Raw genomic sequence first — 9750 nt, 5'->3', positions numbered from 1 at the left:
AAGTTAAACTGTGACCTAAAAACGCTTAAAGGTACGTGCTTTAATCTTAAAGGTTACGTTTTTATGGACCCTTAATCGTGAAACTTAAACATAGGGTAAATCGGGTCTAGATGTTTCATAAAGTAACAAACTTGAATGCTTAGATGGGCATAATGGACTGATGGATATATACGGTTCATCAAGAAAATCCTAGATCTAACTTAAATAACGATCTATGGTTAAAGATCCAAGCTTTATGCTAGAAATGGACTAGATCTTGATAATGGAATGTTAACGGATGTAAAATGGTTAAGAAAACTGGAAATATGAAGTTAAAAATGTGATTTTTAGACTAATTAACTGTTACTTGAGCCTGGACTGGGTGTATGGTTAGGAAAATCTGAGCCAATCAGACAAGGGTTCTCGGTCAACACGAGAACCCGGTCAACAGGAGATCTCGGTCAACGAGAGTTCTCGGCCACTGAGTTCTCGGTGACAAGGGTTTTTGGTCAACGCAAGCGTTCTCGGTCAACGCAAGCGTTCTCGGTCAAACATGGGTTCTCAGTGAGAACTGGAGTTCTCTGCCCAGAGTTATCGGCCACCTAGGTTCTATTTGGTTTGGGCCTGGACCTAGTTGGGCCCAGATAAACAGTTGGACTGACTTAATTAAGCCCGTAAGATGCTAAGCCCAACTTAGAGAATAAGATAATATATTAAAACTCTAATGAAAAATGTGTTAAGACAGTTAATGAAAATAAAATTTTTCCAAGCTGACCTGGTAGCTCGACCCCAGCCAGGGGCTCTGCCCCTTGGACCCCGCTAGGGGCTGCCGCCCCTAGAACCCCGCTGCCAGGGGCACTGTCCCCGGACCCCCGTTCATTGTGGGTTATATAAAGATAGAAATACGATATGAGTAGCAATAGCTAATTGATACATGTAAATATTATACAGTTAGCCGTGCACAGCTCAAGAAGGAAATAACTTTTAACGGTGAACGTAACCGCATTCAGGTGAGTTTCTAGTCCCATTTCCTTGTTATGTTTTCGGGGCTGTGTGCATACTCGATGTGATAGTTAATACACTTACCTTAAATGGTAAGCGTATCCCATGTATGATTTATGTGTTAGATATTATGTTATGTATGTGAACGAAGGCTTGTCGGTACGTGAACGATCTTCGGATATTACACGTATTGACAAGGGAGGTATGCATATGAAAGATGAATGTGTATGTATATATATATATATATATATATATATATATATAGGAGATGGTTCAAGAGAGAAATGATATTAATGTGAGAAAGACAAGAAATGAATCTTAACCATTGATTAAGTGTAATCAATGGTTCAAAATAAAAATGACAAACTTGTAATTAATTTTCAAATTAATTGACCATGTTTTTAATAAAAAGGGTAGTATGGTCTTGATTTTAAAGTCAAGATTGGTAACTATGACATTAAATGGTATTTATTACATACTAAATAACTCAAAGTTACTAATCACGTTTTTTATTTTTATTAATCCACTTTTTTAATTAAAAGTATTGTGAAATATCTATATTCATTCATAATTTGTCATATACAAAATCATGTACAGCCTACACAGATACATGTATAGCCTACATAGATTCATAGTTTGTTTTATTATGTGTAGGTTTATACATGTACTGTGTAGGTAGAACACATACTGCCTACACAGATTGTTTGTTTTGTGTAGGTTTAAAAATTGCTTGCACGTATTGCTAGTTCCTTTCATTTTAACCAATAAATAACTAATGTTAACCTACACATAACTTAGATTTGTGTACACAAATTGTTAGTTCATCATTATTTTCATCGACACATAACTTTCATTTTCACCATATGTTTGTGCTTTTAGTGTGGGACTACAACAAAGAGATTTTAATCGTTATGATGATATTATCACATAAAGTTTTATATATTATAAGATTTGTGTAGGACATTAAGAAATTGTGTAGGAATAGAATTGAATTCATGAATATAATATATATTTTGTTCGTTGTATGTGTAGGTAAACACAAGTTTATTTCTTATTAAAATTAAAGTCAAAAAATGAAATCCAGTTATGATCATATACTAGAATCTGGATTAGTTGTAAATATGTGATTTGAATTCATTTTGATTAAGAATTATTTTAAATAAAAAGATTCATTAAAAGAACCTGATTTGTAACTCCTAATTAATTAGTATTAGTTTCCAAATATAACACTAAATCATTAGACTAATATGCCCTTAATATTAAATAAATAAGAAAACTAAAAGAAAATTTCGGATTGGCTGGATTGACTTCTCACACTTCTCGCAATAACTTGATTTCTCTCATGAACTTAAACCTATATATATATACACACACAACATATGAGTATGTAATAATGATTAAAGTATATGTATGTGACGGGTATGTAAAGATAGTATGCTCGAAGATGAAGAATTAAGGGATCAGACCCTAATAATATATGAGATAGAGAAGAAAATGATCAAACCCTAATAATATCTGAGATAGAGAAGTAAAAAGGGATCAGACACTAATAATATTTGTGATAGACAAGAAAGAGATCATACCCTAATAATATCTGAGATACACAAAAGAAAGAGGGATCATACCCTAATAATATCTGAGATAGACAAGAAAGGGATCAGACTCTAATAATATATGAGATAGAAAAATGAAAGAGGGATCAGACCCTAATAATATCTGAGATAGAATGAACAGTAATTATATAGTATGAAAGTAATAAAGTATGAACGTATGTATAAAATTATGTAATGAAAGTAAGTTAGTTAGTAAAATAATCATTATGTATCTTCGGATGCATGATCGAAGGTAAGAGTATGTATTATATGATATATGATTAACTAGAACTCACTCAACGTAGCTGACTTTTAGTATGCACGCATGTGAATAGAGTGAGACAGCTGGCTTGAGCAGGGACACATGACAGAAGAATGAGTAACCCGTATTTTTATTAGAGGCATACCACTATATTTATTTTTAAGTTATAGCCTCTATTTAAGCCACACATTAATTCACATACTTGAACCCACAATTATTTCTCAAATAATCATATATATATGCATATCAAAATAAACATATATGCAACGTTTATAAAAATAACACGATTATGGTCCGTGTAGTTACTTCCTGGTGTTAGTAATTCGACTATAGGCTATATCTAACAGAACACCTGGGATTGAAACCTGTGTACCACAACTTTTGTATTCTCTCTTTTCCTAATTGCCTCACCCAATTTGTTATTATATGCTAAGGGTATTTTTATTTCTTTGTAACTAAATGTGGAGAGCTATATATAAGCATGGCATGACACGACACGACACAAGTCCTCAGATGGAAATATCTCACCTTTATCCCATTATTTTTATATTTATTTTAATGAAGTATATATATCCTATCTCAAGTGCAATGTGTCATCATTATTTCAAGTAACTTGGTTTGTAAGAATACCACATCATCCATCATTATCCTATTATATTATTATTCTTCGTATTATTATTATTATAATAAGCTTCACTACACTTATCAGCATGCACTTTCTTGTCTTCAGGGGCGGATTTATATAGCAATTGGGTGGTTCCCCGGAACCATCCGAGTTTCGAAATAATAGTGTATTGATATATAGAAAATGCTAAAGGAACCACCTTATAAATTAGAAAGGAACCATCTTATTGACAATTCAAGCGTTGGAGTAGTTGGTAATTTGCTAGTTTTGTAAAAAGAAGGTCGCGGGTTCGATTCCCTGTAGAAACAAATTTTAGAACATTTTTTGTTTATTATTCAACCTTATATATCACTTTAGGGTTTTATAAAACACATACTTATACAGCAGTAGCTACTCTTCCTAGAATTATTTCACTTTAAAGGTAAGTTTATATTCATTTATTAAATGTTTAATTGTTCTTCAAGTAGTAAATCGTCAAAAATAAATTTGTTAGTTTTTATGTTTTTATAAAAAAAAATTATCATATTTTTATTATATAATGAACTTTGCCCGAATCATCGAACCGAACCGAAATTTTTTATACCCAACTCTATGAAATTGAAACATCAAATAGTAGTGCACCACCTAAAAAAAATTCCTGGATCCGCCACTGCTTGTCTTCATATTATCTTATAATAATAATTCTTTTTATATTATTATACATATTATATCTTTTAGACGATATTAGCTAGTACCGAACACTCGTCTGGAACACCTCATATTTTAATGAGTCGTTTTACCCGTAATCGTTTACTAATATTTGAAATATAATATTTCAAATATTTTTTATAAAAAACATGACGTTACAGCATATTTTAAGTGGCATAGTAGAACATGACCTATGTTTTTACTTCTTAGGGGGTGTTTGGTACAGAGAATGAAATTGTAGAGAAATGGAATAGAGAAATGGAATTGCAGAGAAAGGGAATTGGTCTGGAGAATGAGAATTGACTGTTCTGTTTGGTAGTACAGAGATTTCAGTAGAGAAATATAGCTGAGAATCATTTCTCTTGTTTGGTACATAGAAAATAAACAGAGAATTATATCAACTTTATCATTAGCACAAGTATTTTATTCATAACAAATATTTATTAAAAAATAAAAAAACATATAAAAAGATGCATAAATTCCAACCAAAATATGCATTGATCAAACCAATTCACATACAAAACATAGTTTTTAAGAAAAAAAACATCAACCATAGTTAAAACCAATTCACATACAAAACATACTTCAACCATACACAACAAAATCAAAGTCTTCAATATCAACAGGTGAGCTTTTTTGCGTCTCTTGAACAATTCCAATAATTTTATAAAAAATAGCAGCCTAAACCATTTCAATAATTTTATAAAAAATAGCAGCCTAAACCAGAAGTCCAAAATCTCCAACTTCATAACCAAAAGAAAAATGGATGTCAATTGTCAACAGCAAAACTTTCATAAGTATGCAAACAACTAAAAGTCTGATGATCAAAAAAACAATAATTGAAATCTGGAAATTAAAATTTAGAAACAATAACTTAGTTTCTAAATCCCCTGCTGTTCCTTCTACCTCTCGCCTTCTCAAACTTCCGTCCCTTTGACCTCACATAGGGCTTGGTGTGACTGTGTGGTACACCAGCACCAGGACCCATATGCTTAAGTGCTTCACGACTCTTTGGACCTCTTAGAAGAACCTGCATCACACAACCAATTTGTCAACATGAATTATCTTTCAGTCAATGAATCTTAATAAAGATTACAAAAATACAATTTGCCATTCTAAAACAATATAAATTAAAAAATAACACATACAGTGTTCTGGCTAAGAGGGGCACGAAGAGCCAGCTGGTCAAAGGTCAAACACTCTCCACCTGCCTTCTCGATCCTTGCCCTTGCAGTCTCGGTGAACCTCAGTGCGGCAACCTTGAAGCATGGGATTTCATGAACCCTAACATCATCTGTAACGGTTCCCACAACCACAGCAATCTTGTCATCCTAATTAAACAAAAAAAATCAGAATCATGCTACAGGAAGAAACAAACAGTTCAGATGACAAATTATATTCACAGCATTACTATTTGATGAAACTAAAATGTTGACCTACATTAAACTTCGAAGCAAGTGTTCCAACTATAATTTTATATGGCAGCAACATCAAATCATAGAAATCAAAAACCTCAGACATTCACCATATTCAATATGTTCCAATAACAATCTAGCATACTTAGAAGATCATACAATTACTTTTCAACTATTATTAACAGCCAGAAATTAATTAACTCTGTATAGAATAAAACTCTTAAACAAAAACAAATCACACTCACATAATTCTGATTTGAAGAAACTAAAATGTCTATGATTAAAAATGAAAAGAAGCGTTGCAACCTATGGAATCAATTTCTGTGGTATCTCGATTATAGGTCATCATGTATAATATCAGTCAGAATATCGGTCAGAATTTACACCGATACTCCCAATATAAATGTTTTAAGCCTAACTAGTCAACCTTTAGTGTTTAATGTTAACGTTTTGAGTCTTTATCAGCTCATGCGTGGTACAATTTTGCAAGTTGCAAAAGGATAATTTATTAATACAGGGAAAGTATACTGAATTGTTAGTGTTAAAAGGCTATATTTTCCCACATTACCTTCATATGTTCCAACCCAAAATTTTAGACATTTAACACCACATTATGAAGAGTGTTTCATATTTACAAATCTAATAAACAAAATATAATAAAACTGTTACAATAACTATTTACAATAAACTATTAAAAACAAATACCTTTCCGAACATGTAACGAATGAGACGAGAAAGTGAAATCGGAGGCTTGTTAACTTTGCTCATGAACAGCCTCTTCAATATCACAGCGTTGAAGTTGCTTCCAGTCCTCCTCACCAAAAACCGATAAAGCTGTTCATAATAAAAACAAAATATTAAAACAAATAGATGATAATTGAGCTGTGTATTGATTGATACCTTGACGAGGAGTTTGAGGTAGATATCGTCGGATCTAGGGGCGGTTCTTTTGGTTCGCTTGCTCTTACCTCCGGCAACAATATCGATACCCTGGGATCATCAAACAAAAACTGGATTAGCAGTGTTATGTAACTCATATGGAAACTAGGTTCCGGTGAATGAACGATACCATGACAACGACGGCGGCGGCGGCGGCGGTGGCTAGTTAGTAAGAGGAAACAGAAAATCTACGAGGATAGGGAATAGGAATAGGGAAACAAAAATCATACCTGGTTCGGGCAGAAATCAAGCGAGGATGGTGGTGGTGTGCGTGGGTGGGTAATTAGATAGAGATTAGAGGATGGTGATAGAAGTGAAAAGGAAGAGAATGGAAGTGAGAAATGAAACCCTAGAGAAATGATTTCTCCGCCTTTTTAGAGAAAAGAAATCAGGGAAATGGAAATGGTTTATTTCCATTTCTCACCTCTTTCTTTCGTAAATAAACAAGAGAATTGTTTCCATTTCCATTTCTCACCCCCCAATTCTCTGTACCAAACACCCCCTTAGATATAAAAGCTTATACTAAAATACTTTAAAAACATTAAAATATTAACATAATCAATTAAACATCACTATTGAACTTCCGGTCTAATGATAAGTGATGTTTATGACTTAGGATATTTGAGATCTCATGTTTGAAACTTCAATATGAATCAAAGTGAGATTTTTCACAATGATGGTCCTTAACGATGTTTTAAGAGAATTAGATCAAAAACGTTAAAATTAATATAAACGGTTAACATATAATTTAAGAAAAGTATAATAAAATACTGAGAGTAGTTTTAAACTATACAACGTAAAACTAGTTATTAAGTGTGAATTTTTGGTCCGTTATCTTTGACTTTTGACGCCAAATTTCCGCGTGTACATGAATTGCGTGATTTCCGTTAATTCTGACTTTAGCAGTTCACCACTTCACCTCATGTACGAATGTTTGACTACTGTATAATAAAAGAGTGTAGTTAGTGGTCCAGTTCATCATTTCATTAACCTGATATAAAAATATGTACATATCTTAATGTTTTGCTAACTAATATAACTCTTTTGTTTAAAAAGTAACTTTATTATTTTTCATGTTCAAATGATTTATTATAATAATTTAACCATCATTTTACAATCACCCAAAATACAATAATCATTGTTATATTTAACCATCAAATTGACTCGTTACTAAATAAAATATGTTATTCAAACACATAACTTAACAAAGTTTGTTTGTCAGAAAAACTTCAACATTATTTGACAAGCAAACTTGGAAGGATACCGTGAATTAATAGAATACCCTTTTTAGGCTGAGGGGTGTGGGGGGCGCGAGAGGGGGCGCGAGTGGGGGCGTCAGCCAATAATATTGTGACGTGTGGCAGAGAGAGAAACTTGATAAGATGGGTGTTGGTAGTGGTGATAGCGCCCCGGGCTATGGTGTGGAGGGGCGCGAGAGGGGGCGCGAGCGGTTTATTTTTTTATTTTTTTATAAATGTATTAAAAAAACGTATTATTAAAAAAACAAGAAATTATTTAAAAAAACACAAATTTTTTTGAAAATTCATATAATAAAAAAAACATACTAAAAATTAAACAAACAATAATATTTAATAATAAAACTAATCTAATACAAGATCCTCTGGTCGCCTCGCCCACAAATGTTCAACCAACTCATGTCGAAGATCCCCGTGTATCTCACGGCTCTTGATATTTGCTATGTTATGAAGTTTTTGTTGATCACTGATTGTGGACGGTTGTGGCGGAATGTCACCTTGGTAGTTTTGGCATATAGCTTTGCCCTCGTCTTCTAACGTCATGTTGTGTAGGATAAGACACGTGTAGACGACGTCCATTATCCTCTCCCGAGTCCAATAACGTATCGGGTTCGCCAGAACATAATATTGTTTTTTTATAGCTCCAAAAGCTCTTTCAATATCTTTTCTAGCAGACTCTTGCTTCTTCGTAAAATACTTCCGTTTGTCGGCGACTGGATCTGTAAAAGCTTGAACTAACACAGCCCATTCGTTGTAAATACCATCGACCAGATAGTACCCGTACTTGAAGAGTTCTTCATTTGCAACAAAAGATTGAGGTGGTTCAACCCCGTCGATAAGGTCGTTGATCAAATGTGACTGATCGATAACATTAAGGTCGTTATTTGACCCAGCAACACCAAAAAAAGCATGCCAAAACCAAAGATCTTGTGACACCCGCCGCCTCAAGTATGAGGGTCGGCCCTTCATGATCACCACGGTGGAACTGACCTCGCCAGGCCGTTGGACACATAGCCCATCCAACATGCGTACAATCGATGCTACCTAGCATCCCAGGAAAACCATGTTTTTCTGCGTGCACCTCATATATGCGTTGGATGTCATACGTTGTAGGTTTACGCAGATATCTCCGAGCGTAAGTCGATATGACTCCTACGTACAATATATATTAAAAAATGTAATAAATATTTAATAAAAAGTAAAATTAATGTTTTTTACCTTGGCAGAAAAAATGAAGGGATTCACGTGCAACCCTTTTCGACATCTGTAAATACTCATCCAAAGCGTCCGACGAGATGCCGTACGCTAGTTGACGGATAGCAGCCGTGCATTTTTGAAGAGGGGTAAAACCGGGAAGACCCCTAGCATCCTCCCTTTGTTGGAAAAAGGGATACCGTGCCTCTAAATCACTCGCTATACGCGTGAACAATTGCCTGCTCATTCGAAAACGAGTTCGAAAATCCGACTCCGCGTATACCGGTTGAGGGCTAAAATAATGCCTCATCAAAGTATCGTTAGCACCCGATCGATCACGATCACGAGGTGGTGCTCTAACCCTCGGGAGTCGGGGTTGATGGGCTTGATTTTGCAAGAGATTTACCACGGCTGCGGTCAAAACTCCCCCTACATGAAGAAGCAAATCATCCTCTTCGGAGGAGTCGGAATCAGACGAGTACGACGACATTATTTAAAAAAAAAAAAATGGGACGATGGGTTGTTTGGAGATTGAAGTTGTGTTTGATATGGTAAAAATGGGTTGATTTAGGGGTATTATATAGGATTTTGTAAAGGTTTTTTTTTAAAAAGTTTGAAAGAAATGGGTAATATATAGGAAGTGTTGTATAAAGAAATGGGTAAGTTTGGTGTTTTTTGAAGTTGTGTTAAAGTGTTGTATAAAATGGGTAATATATAGTAGTAGAAAATTTTTTTTTTTTTAAATATTAAGAGCCAACGGCTCATTTATCTTTCAAACGGCTATATTCACAAAACCCCA

The 9750-nt window shown here is 34.1% G+C and overlaps 1 pseudogene; it reads right to left on the bottom strand.

Annotated features, from left to right (window-relative positions):
• Positions 1 to 5021: 5021 nt before the first annotated feature.
• Positions 5022 to 5668, bottom strand: LOC143537465 (large ribosomal subunit protein eL18y pseudogene; annotated as a pseudogene).
• Between the last annotated feature and the right edge of the window lie 4082 nt (positions 5669 to 9750).

The sequence above is a fragment of the Bidens hawaiensis genome, unplaced genomic scaffold (assembly GCF_021521415.1).
Source record: "Bidens hawaiensis isolate Kalapana, Puna unplaced genomic scaffold, B.hawaiensis_p1.1 tig00011192_1, whole genome shotgun sequence".
NCBI lineage: Eukaryota > Viridiplantae > Streptophyta > Magnoliopsida > Asterales > Asteraceae > Bidens > Bidens hawaiensis.
Note: the sequence above shows the minus strand (reverse complement) of the source record. Positions and strands in the feature narration are given on the sequence as shown.